This window comes from Sciurus carolinensis, chromosome 9 (genome assembly GCF_902686445.1).
Source record: "Sciurus carolinensis chromosome 9, mSciCar1.2, whole genome shotgun sequence".
In the NCBI taxonomy this organism is placed as follows: Eukaryota; Metazoa; Chordata; class Mammalia; order Rodentia; family Sciuridae; genus Sciurus; species Sciurus carolinensis.
In genome coordinates this window covers 129943189-129958421 of record NC_062221.1, presented here as the reverse complement: position 1 = coordinate 129958421, position 15233 = coordinate 129943189, and positions in this window count along the sequence as shown.

Sequence of the window (15233 nt, the reverse complement as noted above, 5' to 3'; positions counted from 1 at the left end):
ACGGTGCATCCTGCAGTTGGGTTCAATTCTGACGTTAACTGCCCAGAGCTGTCGGAGATCGCCCAGGGTAAGAGCCCGGCCCCATGAAATGCCAGTCACCAGTCCCAGGTTGTCACTGTCCTTCCGAGCCACCGATACACATCAGTGATTCCCAGAGTCCCCTCCTCCACGGTGATCATTTGCTCCGGCTCAGAAAACTCTGAAAAACAGGTTACTTACAAGATTACCTGTTTATCATAAACGAATACTAGACTCTAAGGAACAGCTAGATGGAGGAGATTTTCTGTTGTTCTTACTCCCTGTCTTCCACCTTACAAGAAAGTCACTTTGAAATAACAAATCCACTCTTGGTTCTTTCCGTTTCCTTCGGCCCTGCTCTGTCTGTAAAGCCAGGCCCCTCGCTCAGTTCGTCAGAACGCTCACTTCATGGGATGAGTGTCACTTAATTCTAGAGTTACAAATAAAGGCAATTAAGGTCTTTGTGCAAAAGTGTCGACATTGTCTTTGGACCAGATTTGGAAATTGATGACAGGGTAGATGTAGAATGTGAGAATATTTGAGAAAAATAACTGATTGGCTAACAACTGCAGCTTACTTACAGGCCACATATTTTTGTAAGTCAGCTTGCTGTCCCTGTTAGTCAGCTCTCCATTGCTGACACCAACATACCTGACACAAGGGACTTCAAGGAGGGTAGACTTGTTGGGCTCATGGTTTCAGAGGTTTTCAGTCCAGGGTCAGCTGGCTCCATTGCTTTGGACCTGGGTGAGGAGACCATCATGGCAGAAGGGTGTGGTGGAGGAGAGCTGCTCAGCTTCTGGCAGCTGGGAAGCAGAGGGGGTGAGAAAGAGAGAGAGAGAGAGAGGGAGAGGGAGAGAGAGGGAGACAGAAGGCTACTTCCTCCAACCACAGCCCACCTGCCTGTGGTTTCCATCTCCTCTCAGTAGTACTTTCACATTGTCAACCTATCAAATGGATTAACCACAGATGGGGATAGAACCCTCATGGTACAACCACTTCCCCCAAGACCGCCTCTGTATATTGCTGTGTTGGGGACCAGGCTTCAACACATGAGCTCTTGATGAGCATTCCAAACCCAGGCCATGACAGTCACTACCACAAACACCTGATACAATCAACCTATACAGAGAAAATGTTTATTTTAGAGGTTTCAGTCCATGGTTGGTTAAGACCTGTACCTGCACATCATGGTGGGAACACATGGCAGAGCAAAGCCCTGTCCTCACGGCCAGGAAATGAAACACAGAACGAGGAAGGGACCGGGATCTGTGATCCCCTTCAAGGGCACACCCCCAATGACCTAAAGACCTCCCATAGGCTCCACCTCTTAAAGGTTCCCCACCCCTCAATAGCACCACCCTGAGGACCAAGTCTTTAGCACATGGGCCTTTGGGGGAAACTTAATGTCCAAATTAAAGTACTCTGCATGGTGTTTTGCAAAGAAGGTTCCAACCTTCCACCACATGTATGCCCCTCTCATTCTGACTTTCCATATCCTCATAGACAAAAATGGAGAGTATATCTGCACCTCTTGCACTTGGGTTGGACCTGGACTTGTTTTGGCTTTGACTCATACTTCATATTATGAAGTCGGGTTGGCTGGGATATGGCTCAGTGGGACAGCACTGAGCCAACATGCACAATTCCTCAGTTTGATTCACAGAACAGGGGGAGAGGGGAAGGAGTCATGTAAGTTCCAGGCCAGGGTCTTACCAGGTCTCACACAGTCTTCATCTCCTGACGATAAGCAGGCTGTGGTACTTTGGGCTACACTGGCAGCCCAAGTAGACTAATACAACTCTCAATCATCTGGAGATGCTGCTTGTGTAGAACACTGTACCCAATGGCTACAGAACATCTTTTCAAGTATAATGTCTTCTTTTTGATACTATTATAAATGTATTTTCCTAGTGTCAAAAATGTACAATATTATAAATTACAATAAACAATGTACAATAAAATTAGCAAAAGATGTGCAAGACTAAAAACTACAAAATGTTACTAAGGAAAATTAAGTAAGACCTAAAATACATAGGGAGAGAGCAGGCTTGTGGATTTAAAGCTTCATTATTGTTAAAATGTTAAATAGATCTATAGATTCAATGCAATCTATAATCTTGGTAGTGTTGTTTTTTTTAAAGAATTGACATGATGAATTACATTTTGCTGAAATATTAAGTCTGTTTATCATTAAGAAAATGAATTAGGCAAGCCACATACTAAAAGGAAATATTTAAAAATTGTACATATATCTGCTAAAGAATTTATATATATATATATATATATATATATAGACAGAGAGAGAGAGAGAGAGAGAGAGAACTGGGGATGTGGCTCAGTGGTTTAGCACCCCTGGGTTCAATTCCTGGTACAAAAAATTTGTGTGTGTGTGTGTGTGTGTGTGTGTGTGTGTGTGTGTGTAAAGGGTAAACAACCTAATTGAAAAATTGACTATAGACTTGAACAACTACTTCACAAAGACATGTGACTAGCCAATAAACACATGAAAACATGCATAACATCATTACTCATCAGGGAAAGGCAAATAAAACTGGGAAATATCCCTATATCTAACAGACAGGGTGAAGTTAAAAAGACTGATGATGATAAATGTTGGTGAGTATATTGAACAATTGGAAATCTCAAAGATCCCTCATGGAATACAAAATGCTATAAACACTTTCAAAAAGAGAAGACAGATAGAGCCTCAAACAGTATGATTCCACGTATTTGAAATGACAGAACTATGTGGAAAAAACATGTTTAAAGTGGTTGCCTCTGGGTGTGGCAATTGGACAGAGACCAGGAAGGAGCCAAAAGGAACTTTCTGGAGGTGATAGAAATGTTACCTATTTCAATATAGATAGATATGAGTTACATGGGTATATGCATTTTTTTAAGTCTCACAGAATTGTACATTTAAAATTCATGCTTTCCACTGTGTTTTACCTTAAAAAAATTGTATACAAGCAAAATAAAAACTGTTTTAAAAGGACCATTTTCAAAAAAAAAAAAAGAAAACCCTAAAACATAAAGAAACTTTATTCAATGTCTCTTTCTAAAGGAACTGCACTCGCAAATTTTGGGGATTTATATTTTCGAGGAATTTTTTTGGTAACTGTGTCTTTAAGGAATGACAGATCTTCCTAACAACGCCCGGGGCATCACAGAGTGCCACCTGTGCATGAGTCCAAACCTTGTGTCTTTCTGGTGATCACCTGCAGAGAGGTGAGGCCAAGACTCAGGACAAAACCCTGACTCCTAAGCTTAACATCAAGATGGGGGATGGGTGGCTGGCCCAGGCGGAGGTCCCAGGAATTCCTGGACTCTCCTGTGAGTCATCCTAAAAGTTTAAGTAAGTCAATCTTTGGATTGAAATTAGGAAATTTGGTGGGTGTAGGGGAAGAGTTTCACATCTTTATGTTACATTTTTTTAAATTGAGGAATTATAGATAAATTTACCTTTTCCCTCCCTTCCTCTGTCCTTCCTTTATTTTCCAATTGAGCATAATTTAGTCCGATGAGTTGGAATTTTCATTTCTAATAAAATACTGATTGTTGAGGTGAATTTGTTAGTCTGATAACAATCTTGGCTTTCCAAAAGAAGTCACGATGCCCACTTTTCGTTAGTTCATTTGGAGAACGCCCTTTTAGTTTACAGGAATATTTGTGTTTTGACAGGTGTCAAAACCCATCATTCCCTAACTGAGACGTTCCTCGGATATCCAGCAAAATGAAAGGAACTAGGAGAAAACTTGGGAGTGCTTGGAAAGAAAGTGAAGGTCTCTGACTTAAGAATTCTGTTGGAAATGTACTGTTCTCTTACAGCATTGCAATCCCTCAAAGTTAATGCCCTCGAAAGGCTGTTTTGAAAAATGACAAGGCACCCTTAAATGTTTGATACTGAATTTCAACACTTTGGTCTAGGGGTGAGATCACTGCACTTGTGGTCTGGAGATTCTACACTGCACTCTGTGTTTACTGAGAGAACCCCAATTTTAACTAGCTAAACACAGGCTGTGAAGGGGGCCTGGGAAGTTGGAGGGTGAGCAGTGGGAAATGGATGCTGCAAGGACTCTGGGTCTCCACCTTGCATCTTGCGTCTCTCTGAATGTCAGTGTCTTGCCAGGCTGTTTCACTTGACTAGGGACACATCTAATGACAGCTCTGGGATCATGAATCAAGAGGAAAGAGTGAGCAGAGGACCTTCCCTCCAAGCTTGGACATGACACATTCCATGGGGGACACAGAGTTGGTGCTATTTTGGTGACCTGTTCACCTTGAACCAGTCACGGTGGCGGTGTTCGAGTTGGTGGCTACGACTGACCCTCAGGGTGAGGGCACAGCCTGTCTCTAGAACGGGGTGTGAATAAGGTAAGACTTTGGAGACGCAAGCCCCACGCTGTCAGAGTTGTGGGGAGAAGCAGCAGCTTTCTTAGAAGAGGAAGAGTGTGCTCGACATACATCAGCCCAGACGTCCACAAATCTCTGCCTCTAACTAGATCTGTGAGGCCTGAATCCCCCGGACCTCGACTTTTCTACCATGAGATGTGTCTATCCCAGCTCAAGTATGTGATTTTGCCAAAAATCACATTTTTCTCCTTATTTTGTTTTTCATTTGCATGAGAATCAACTATGTAAGACTGTGATTCCACACATTAAATAGAGGGAAAAAGAATTATTTAAAGAATATCCTGCCTCCAAGGATTTTTAGGAAGGTGAAGCATATTCCTGTAGTTATTGTTTCGCTCCTGGAACACAGATATAAGTATCTAACCACACTTTTCCCGCAGTGCATTTTATCCTGCTAAAGAGGGCTATCATGGTGGAAGAAGGTCCCTGGGGATGGAGTACACAGTATGGCCTTCTCTTGGTGCCAGCTAGTTGGGAAAGGCAGCCTCTGTTGCCATTTGTCTCTAGACATACTTCTAGTAGTAAGAGTTGGATCACATGATCCTCCAATGCAGTTGAATCACACGATTCTCCATGTGCTAAGGAGCCAGCTGCCTGCAATCCCACCTTATTGTCATTCTCGTGTGTAAGTGTAAGGAAGTTCACGCAACTGAAATGTAGCCTGGGACTGTAATCAGTAGCCATTAATTTCTAATTTTCCTCAATCGTCAGAGCACTTTTAAGAATCCCTAGCTCTTCTGGCAAAATCATCGAGATCTCATCTGGTTTGTCTCCCATTTTTCCTATTCCTTCTCTTCCCTAGTTTTGTGTACTCCCCACTCCAATGCTAGCACTTGATATGGAGTTGGACTAGTATTTGTTTGTTATTTACACCAAGGTTTCTGAATTAAGCCAGAAAATGAGGTCTGAGTCAGGTAGTCTGAGTGACGACGTGATGAACAGGAAAGACTTCAGGATGGAATAAAAATGGAACTTCTGCTTCCCTCTGTGTATTGAGAACTTATTTCATGGCGATGGTCTTCTATGTGCCCCTGGACTAAATCAAGGACAGTCCCTAGGTATGTCTTTTAGATATCCCCTGTTACCAGGATTTTAGGCCAAGGTCCTGGCTTTGGGGGTTCCAAAGGACTTGATTTGGCCACCTCACCCAAGATGCCAATCAAAGAGCAGTGTCAAGCAGGAAAGGAGCTTTAATCAGTGTGGCTGTGCCGGGAAGGGCAGCAGAGGTTTAGTGACTGAGAATCTGTCTTCAAGGGCTAACACAAAAACTGACGTTTCATAGAAAGGAGACCAAAGGCGAGGGTCCGGTGTTTACCTAACTGGGAGTTTTGAATAGCTGGCAAAGAGGGTAGTCTTGGTCAGGCTGTGGTCTGGTCGATTATTATCTCAGAATTGGTTCTGCAAAGTTCCAGGGAAGTTGTCATCACTTGAGAGGGTGATTCTGTTCTCATTAGGAGATGACAGGTCCTGCTCAGGGGGCACGTCTCAGTTCCTGTCATGGTTAACTGCCCCTGCTTAGGGGTGCAATCTCATCATGGGGGAATCTGTCTCTGAGGCTCACTGTTGCTCGAGAGTAGCTTCCATTCCTTGTCATAAAGACGTTTATAGATCAGAGCTGTTGTTCCTGGAACCCAAGCGGGAGAGAATGACTCAGGAGAATTCAGAAGGAAAGGAATTCAGAAGGAAGTTAGAGGCAAAATGGAGCTAGTTAGGCCAGTAACCGTTCCCCCCTTCACCGCTGCCCCCTGCTCTCTAATGTGGGAGGTTGACCAGATGGCTGACACTCACATGCTGCATGTCCACTGGACTCTGGCTGGATTTGGGCAATGGGAAGCTCCAGCAGGAAGCTGGAGGAAGAGTGGGGTGAGGGAATTCATTCTCTTACCTTTCTTCCTGTGTGGTCACTTCAACTGGCTGTGTTCCTTAACTGAAAAGCAATCCTCTCAAAGAGACCTGCTTCTCACAACTCTCTTTCCTTCAGGTTTCTAGACATCTCTCTTCTGGCCTCCCTGTGGGTCCAGTGAGAGGTGTTTTTGGCTGCTAACCTAAATTCCTGAACACCCAGATTCCTGCACCATCCCTCATGGTTTTCTCTTGCATGTGGTCCACACCACTGTCATTTGGTACTTTGTAAAGAAACACTCACCATATTTTTGGAATTGGAGTCCGTGTTCTGCCAGAGTCTCTGAGGAAGTGGATAATTCTGTAGCCACTTTAGCTGCAAACAGAATCTCAATGAAGAAATGATAGTATCCAGACCAAGATGCTAATCACCATGGCAAGCTACATCCCAGGATTAGACTCATTTTCCCTTGCCCTAGGTGGGGAAGGGGGCACAGTCGACTCTACTGTCTCTCACCACACCTGCTCCCTGCTTTTCCACGCCTGTCTAGACTACAATGGGGGAAGAAAGAGGCAGGAAGTTTTCACTTGAACCTGTTTAATCATATCTTGGTTTCATGCCTGTGGCCTGGCATGATTAGAGCCAACCCTCTCTCCCGGTCTCCCACCCCCAGTTGCCTGCCCGTGTGAAGCCAAAATTGGGAACACGCAGTTAGTGTAGAAATAGGGGATCAAGTCAAAAGGAGGAAATGGAGGCCATGAAAGCCATCTGCCTCTGGAAGTTGGAGACTGCCCCTGGGAGAATGGAATGTCAAGGATCTGCAGAGCCCATTGATTACCAGATTTACCTGCCCTTATCAAGGACTGCAGACAAAGAGCTGCTAATTAATGCCCCCTGGGCCCTTACCTGGCTGAATCACGTTGGCCCTTCCCCTGCCCATTCACTTCTCACTTTATGCATCTCACCTGCAAAACCAGGCCTAGTCACATAGGCAGGAAAGAGAGATAAGGGGGGAAAGAACTGGAGAACAAAAGAGACCTTAATCTATAAAAGATGTAGGGTGCAAAGCTCACTTCTGGGGACTTTAGAACATCAGCAGTGCCCCCTTCTCCCTCCTGTGGCCTCCTTCTCCCTCCCAGGAGAGATCTGTGTTATTACCTTTAAATAGAACCTGCTTAATATGCTAAATTCTTTTGTAATGTTAGGATTATCCGGCATACTCTTCCTTACTCAATACTTGCAGTTCTTAAATGTTTGTGGTCCATTTTCAACAAGAGACTCATGAGGGTTCGGGTTAATCAGGTCTTCCTGAAGGAATCCCTTGCCCAAATTAATAAAAGTGGGGGAAATGTTGGGAGAAATCCTAGTTCTTGGCTGGCAGCAGTGAATGTCTCAAGTGTGTAAACTTGTAGGGAGGTGCGTTCCATTTCTCCTACCTAGGAAAGTAAATGACTGCCCCAAGTTGACTCAGTGTTACCAAGGGAACCTGTACAGGAGCCTGGTGGTCTGATCCCCCATGGCACATTGTGATTGGGCAAGAAACCTATAAGATGTATGGCTGTTCCCGCAATAAACGAGTTTGCAGGCTGCTCACCACAAGCCTGCTTCCACCCAATTCCTGGAGTCTGGGGTCCTGACTCTGCGTTCTTACCTGCATCTGAGCTAGCCTGGCACAAACTACACTCCTGCAAAGTTCCCATGTTGATACAGGAATGTTTAGAAGTGAATTGAATAGATTATGAGAGCTGTAATGCATTTGATGGGTTAATAATTTGAATGAACAAACTAGGTGGTGACTGTAGGTAGGTGGGGTGTGTCTGAAGGAAGAGGTCACTGGGGGTGTCTGTAAGGGAAATCCCACGGAACCACACTGGCCATGGGAAATCACATAAGGGAGTTTATTAAGCAAACAGAGTGTCTCCCTGCAGGGTAAGAGAGAAAATGAGAGGAAAAGAGAAAGGGCGCGTGCTAGAGAGAGTGGAAAGCCAGGAGGATAGAGAAAAGTGAGGAGGACAGACAGAAGGATGGGAAAAGATGGCAGGGAAGCTACAGTAAACAGTTGAATTCCGTTGGGCTAACAGGGGACCAATATCGGAGAAGGGTGCTTGCAAGCTGACTGATGAACCAATAGCTAGCCAGGATGTTCACAGATTGACAAGTGGTTGGGAGGCAGGGAAATGGCTGCAATGGAAAGGTCAGGGGGAGGAGCTTTGTACATTACATTCCCCCATTTCTTTTTTTATAAGAAAATCTTTTGCTCTCCAGTTCTTTCCGAAGCCTTCTCTCTCCTTCCTACCTAAGTGACTGGGGCTGGTTTTACAGGTGAGATGTAAAAAGTCCATTCTCCTTCCAGACTTCCAAAGGCAGATGGTTTTCATGGACTTCATTTCCTCGATTTGACTGATCCCCTATTTCTACACTAACTGCCTGTCCCCAATTCTGACTTCATTTACCCCTCTAATTCTAGGAACTCCTTCACTGCTGTAGGGAGGGGGTGATGACCCATCTGTCTTCTTCGAGCTGGAAAGGGGCAGCATGGGGCAAGCAGTTTGGAGTTCCCTTTTTAGAAATCAGGTCAATTGAGGGGTCCAAGGTAGAAGTCCGGTTGGGGAAGAGCAGGTTGCAAAGGCATCTGGGGATGGGTGCTTCTATGAGAGAAGAACAAAAAGACATAAGTACTGAAATGAGATTGATACAATATAAATGTTGCAGAATCTGGAACATGCCAATGCATATCATAAAGATGACAGAAGTCAATAATTCCTCACCAGGGGGTGGAAGAACTGAGAAGTTGTTCCCATAACAAGGCCTAGCAAAGGCCGGAGAGGAGAAGGCCTTTATTTGGGAACTTTAACATTGTCCAGGTTATCAGGAATGTAAACACAACATTTAGTAGAGTTCGCTATACTTCTGTTATTAGCAAACATAGATTAAGCCTACCTGTATCTGTAGGTTTAAACTGACTAAAACTTCTGACTCTGGCAGTTTCTCTTGATAGTTATCAGGCACATTTGCCTAAGAATCTCTCTTTTGTAGCTTTTAGCCTTTATTCTAGTGGGCTAACACAAGTGTACATCTTAAGTTACATTTAAGTATTATTTCTTTTCAATGCCCAAGAATGGCTATATTTTGGTTTTAACTGTTTTGCTAGGTGTTTAAGATCAAGTTGGTCAAAGGGACCTGTTCCTGTCTGTTAAAGAGTCAGCTGAGTTCCCACAGGGGTCACTCATAGAGAACTTAAGAGCAGCTTCTTAGCTCCACTAGTGCCATTGGTTAGGCAGGGTCTTCTCAATGAGGTGGCTCCCCTTGGAAGCATTAGGGGTGTCTCCCTTTTTCCATGACCCTCCTCTGCAGCAGGTGCACTGAGTGGCTTTTCCTCTAGTGGCCTCATCAATCTCCTTGGTCAGGAGGTTGTGTGACCTAGAGTTGCAAAGCTCCTTGGAGAAGTCCTCTTGTTCCCTGAGTTCAGGCTGACTTTGAGGGCCAGACCCAAATGTGGACTTTTCTTGACCTCTGTATTTAATCTCAATCTCTAAGTTTGATCTTAACCATCAAGCAAGTCAGTCTCACCAGTCATAAAGTAAGAGTCCTGGGCTTTAGCTTCAATGTCTATAACTTTACAGTTATTTACCCCCTTTTATCTAATTGGGGTTTACATTATACGGTGTTTGCTCTTGAAGCAGTACTTCTGCAAAATATTGATCAGGCAACAATTAGAGTTTACAAGGAAAATACAAAATGGAATCACCAACAGTAAAACATTCAGTTTGTGCAATAGCGATCTTGAATTTTGGCTGAGTTCCTATTTGAGATCACAGTAATCTTTACAACAAACATTTTGAACACAACTTTAAATGAGTTAAAGTCTGGCTTACTTTGGAGCCATTCTGACGTGCAGCAGGGTTGTGAGGCAGAGCCTTAACTCAGGTTAGGCGGGGCTTTTAGCTCTATTTTCTGATGGAAATGCAGATCTAAAGAGTTATGTTAGCAATCTTTAAGAAGTTTACATATATTGACTCCTGAGTCTATATGAACATTAGTTAACACAATTTAACATTATATCTAAAACATGAATTAAAGAAAGCCTGAGAAAGCTTTTAAGTTTCCTTTTGTGTGGCAAAGTGGTAAAATGCTTTCATGCTTAACCTTTAAACAAATCAGGCTCTCAATAACTTTTAGAAATACATTTAACAAATTTTACATATAACCTATTGATGACAGGTCCTATAATAGAACATTAAATGATAGGTTTACCATTACAGACAAGTTTAATTTGGAGAATAGCAGCTTGATAAATTTTCTGCTTTAAAGGCTTGTATACCTGGAAAATATGAACACATTTAATATACAAAGAATAATCTTTTTAAGTATGTTACTCCATGGAATAACTTTGTAAATTAATTAGATGTCTCTAACAAACACATTTGAGTAATCCCAAACATGTCGATTCTAATTCACTCATCTTATTGTAGAAAAACCAAGATATCAGACAAGTGTACCAATAGTATTTCCTGTTGAAGAAAAGTCCTAGAAAAATTGATCTTAGACATTTTATAAACATCAACACTTTATTAGTTTGACCACCTAGAGACTTGTGAGTTAATTTTAAAGACATTTTACTTCTATTAGTTTACCCAATTTAAATTGAACCTTTTTAAATCACGTGAATTAAAAATATTTGGATCCATTTTTTAAAATTTTAATTTTTATGTGCGCTTATATTTAACACAAAAGCAAAGGCCCTGTAATGCTTATCTCCATTGCAATGTAACGGATGTTCAAAAATAACTCTAGAGTTCGATAAAAAGAACTGATCGAAAATCATTAACCTAGTATGTAGGATCAAAATTGTGAGCTCAAAAATATAGCATTTAAGAAAAACAAAAGTCCTAGTAGAAAAATGATAATGGTCATTAATTATAGCATGAGAAAATGAGAAGAAGAGAAAAGGTGAAAGGGAGAAAAGTATTTTGAGTTGTAGCCCAGGAGAAATTTAAAATGGACCCTTTTTTTTTTCCTTTGGGTTTGAGACTGGTATCCCACTGCGCCTTCCTCAATTTACATTTCAATGTAAGCCTTGACTGAGATCTGAATCTGAAAGGGGCTAAAATGTTCTAGCAGAAACTTGATGCTTAGGTCCTTTTAACCCTTTTTCCTGGTTAGTAATTAATTTAGGTTTGGACGCAGAAAATTGTCAAACAATTGTCTCCCACTACTTGTGGGAAATGGGGCTGCTTATATTACATGGGGAAGCAGGGGAAGATGGAGAAGCAGGGTCTGGAGGCGCTTGAGCCTGCAGGAAGAGCCAAGAAGCAAGAAAGAAGAGACTCGAAGATAAGGAATCCCTTTCCATCTGCCTGCTCGCTCACGGATGCTGTGTGCCATTACACAAACGGATTTTGATGGCTTTAAGTACCGGGGGTCGGGCGAAGGGTTCCCAGGGTGGAATCTGCCAGATTGGAGGACCCAGATTCCATGGTGGGGACAGATACAGCCGAGTCTGTGGCCAGGGTGTCCCGAGGCCAGAGTACTGGGCTAGAGATGAGGGACAGCACATTGATTGTGTTGTCACACAAGCACCAATGTGTGCCGGGCAAAAGCCGAGAAGGGTTTGAGGACCTGATATCAGGGTTTTCGAGTGCAAATGCGAGCACGAGATGAGCCTCAACCCTGAGAGAATCTCCACCATAAAATCAGGAATCCACCTGGCAGATAAGACCGACTATAGGGGACAGACGTAAATATAAAAGTTGTGGCTGGGGGTACCCCACCCCTCAACCGCCTCGAGGGTCCCAGATAGACCAGTCTAGGGAACCCGCCTAGAGGACTCACCAACCTGAAGTCCGGCGATGGATGCAGAGCAGAGCGTCCGGGCAGAATGGAAGGTGAAGCCCTGTCCGGGGCACTGGGGCTTAGATGGGGTTCCACTCACGACAGTGGAAGGACCCATCCCGAGTCACAGCACCAATGTAAGGGATCCCACGGAACCACACCTGACACGGGAAATCACATAAGGGAGTTTATTAAGCAAACAGTGTCTCCCTGCAGGGTGAGAGAGAAAATGAGAGGAAAAGAAAGGGAACGAGAAAGGGCACGTGCTAGAGAGAGTGGAAAGCCAGGAAGATAGAGAAAAGTGAGGAGGACAGACAGAAGGATGGGAAAGATGGCAGGGAAGCTACAGTAAACAGTTGAATTCTGCAGGCTAACAGGGGACCAATATCGGAGAAGGGTACTTGCAAGCTGACTGATGAACCAATAGCTAGCCAGGATGTTCACAGACTGACCAGTGGTTGGGAGGCAGGAAAATGACTGCAACGGAATGGGTGGGGGAGCAGCTTTGTACATTACAGTGTCCTTTAGGGATTGCATATTTTGTCCCTGGCACCTATACTCTCTCTCTCTCTCTGCTTGCTGTCACCAGTGGTGCAGCTTTCTCTGCCATGCCCTTCTGCCATGACGTTCTACCTCACCCTCAGAGCAGAGTGATGGAGTCAGTCGACCTTGAAACTGTAAGCCCCAAATAAACTTTTCCTCCACTAAGTTATTTTTGTCAGGTATTTTGGTCGTAGAGACAAAAAGTTGACTAATAGGTTCTAATCTCGTTAGTGGATGGATTAAGAGTTTGAATGAACTACTGGAAGGTGGTAGAAATTGTAAGTAGGTGGGGCATGGTCAGGGGAAGTAGGTCATCGAGAGCATGCCGTTAGGGACTGTATCTTGCCCCTGGTGTCTGTCTGTCTGTCTGTCTCTGCTTCCCAGCTGACATGAGCTGAGTTGCTTTCCTCTGTTACCATGACCTGCTTCACCTCAGACCCAAAGCAATGAAGTCACCTGGCCATGGACTGAAACCTCTGAGACTATGAGCCAAGATACATCTCTCCTCCTTTAGGTTGCTCATGGCAGAAACTTTTGTCATAGTGCTGAAAAGTTAAGACAAGGGCCTTCATCTTTCCAGGTTATCTCCTCGGGCATAATTTCAGATTCCGGGTGAACCTCTTGCCAGCGAAGTTGACAGGTTATGTGGATAACCTTTATTGTGCCACCCAAACAGCTCAATATCCTGAGTCTCCATGGCCAGTGTATCCCCAGGTGCCACAGACGGTACACACTTCCTGAGTCTCCTCTCAGCCAAACCGAGGCAAGAGGCAGGCATGCTGCACACTCTCGACTAGGGAGCAGGAGTGGAGCTTACAGCCTTGTCCCTCTCCACAGGAATCCTTCCTACAAGTTCCCTTGGTCACCATTCTCCCCAGTCTCCCACATTCTCAAAGTGTGGGAGATTTATGAGCAGGAGGGAATTCACTCTCTAATATCTACTCTAAAGATTTTTCCAGGGGAGGATGGCAATCTGTCTCACACAGATTTCGATATCAAATTTTCACCTCACATTGGAGTCTCAAAATTCTAATTTTAACATACTCTAACAGGTTGTTGTTTATGTTTTTAATTGCTAGTAAAAAGAAATCAGGGGCTGGAGGTGTGGCTCAGTAGTAGATTGAGTGCCTAGCATGTGCAAGGCCCTAGGCTTGCTCTCCAGAATGACCAGACAACAACAACAAAAGTAAAAATAAAAGTGCCAATGGTCACAGTGGCCCACACCTGTAGAGCCAGGTACTCAGGAGGCTGAGGCAGGAGGATAGCTTGACAGCGAGTGTCAAAAGCTAGCATAGGCAAGTAGCAAGACCCTCTCAGGAGACAGACAACAGTTCAAACTGGCTTCTGCCATAAAGAGAGTTGGTTGGTTCACATAACTCAAAGTCAGAGGCTGGTGCTCAGTTTCTCTGTGATTCTCTTAGATCTGCCTTTCCCCAAGTGTACAAAATGGCTGCCTGCAGCAACCTGGGCATCAACGTCCATGTCCAAGTCCAGAGAACAAAGAGGGCATCTCTTCCCTAACCTCTGAACCAGGGTCCTGGAACTTTTTCTGATTGGACAAGATTAAACATCTTAGGTTAAGTTGTTAACCCTGTACTGATTGGCTGAAGCCTGGGATAGGTGCCATCACTGACCAATCACATGGAAGAGAGGTGGGTTATACTGATTGGTTTAAATATCTGGAAATCCATTCCTGGGATTGGTGGTGATTGTGGTGAAGTTGGGCTCAACCTTCTCTAAATCCCTCACTTATATAACTAAAAGGAAGGGTGGGAAAGATTGTTTAGAAATCAGCTACCGCCAACCAATCCAAGGTCATCTTCCTCAAACACTTCATTTTGTCCCCAGTGATTTCGTGGCTACTTAATTATTTTATATTCACAATACAACACACATGTACCTACAGAGGAATTTATTTTGTATTGGGACTGAGTTTTCCATTAGGCACAAGAGGCATAGGTCCCAGGATCCATGATACTTTTAAAGGTATGTGAAAAGTTTTAATTTCATTTAAAACCATAAAAAATGAACTTCTATGTTAAGGAAAATGTTTTCCTACATAATTTTAATATGTACATATTTAGAGTAATACAACTACAAAATTGTGTAATTTTTATTTAAACATTTTTATGGAGGAAAGGGCCCATCAAGGCAGAAATGTCTTGGGTCCCTGAAAGTCATCATGCAGCCCTGTTTTGCATTTGTCAGTCCCCCTTATATGCAGTTTTGTTTTTATTGGCTTCAATTATCCCTTGTGTTTGTCAGTTTTTTCACCACTGGGATCAAAATGCCTGACAAGATCAAGGTAGAGAAGTTTATTTTGGCTCATGGTTTCAGAGTTTCAGTCCAAGGTTGGTTGACTTCATTGCTCTGGGATCAAGATGAGGCAGAACAACATGGCAGAAGGGTGTGGTGTAGGAGCACAGCTCTGCTCATGGTGGTTAGAAAGCAGAGAGAAGGAGGGAGAGAGATGAAACGGCCACAGAAAAGATGAACCCTCCAGGACATGCTCCTCGTGACCCACCTCTGCCAGCCACACCCCACCTGCCTCCAGTTGCCACCCAGTCAGTCCATTTAAACT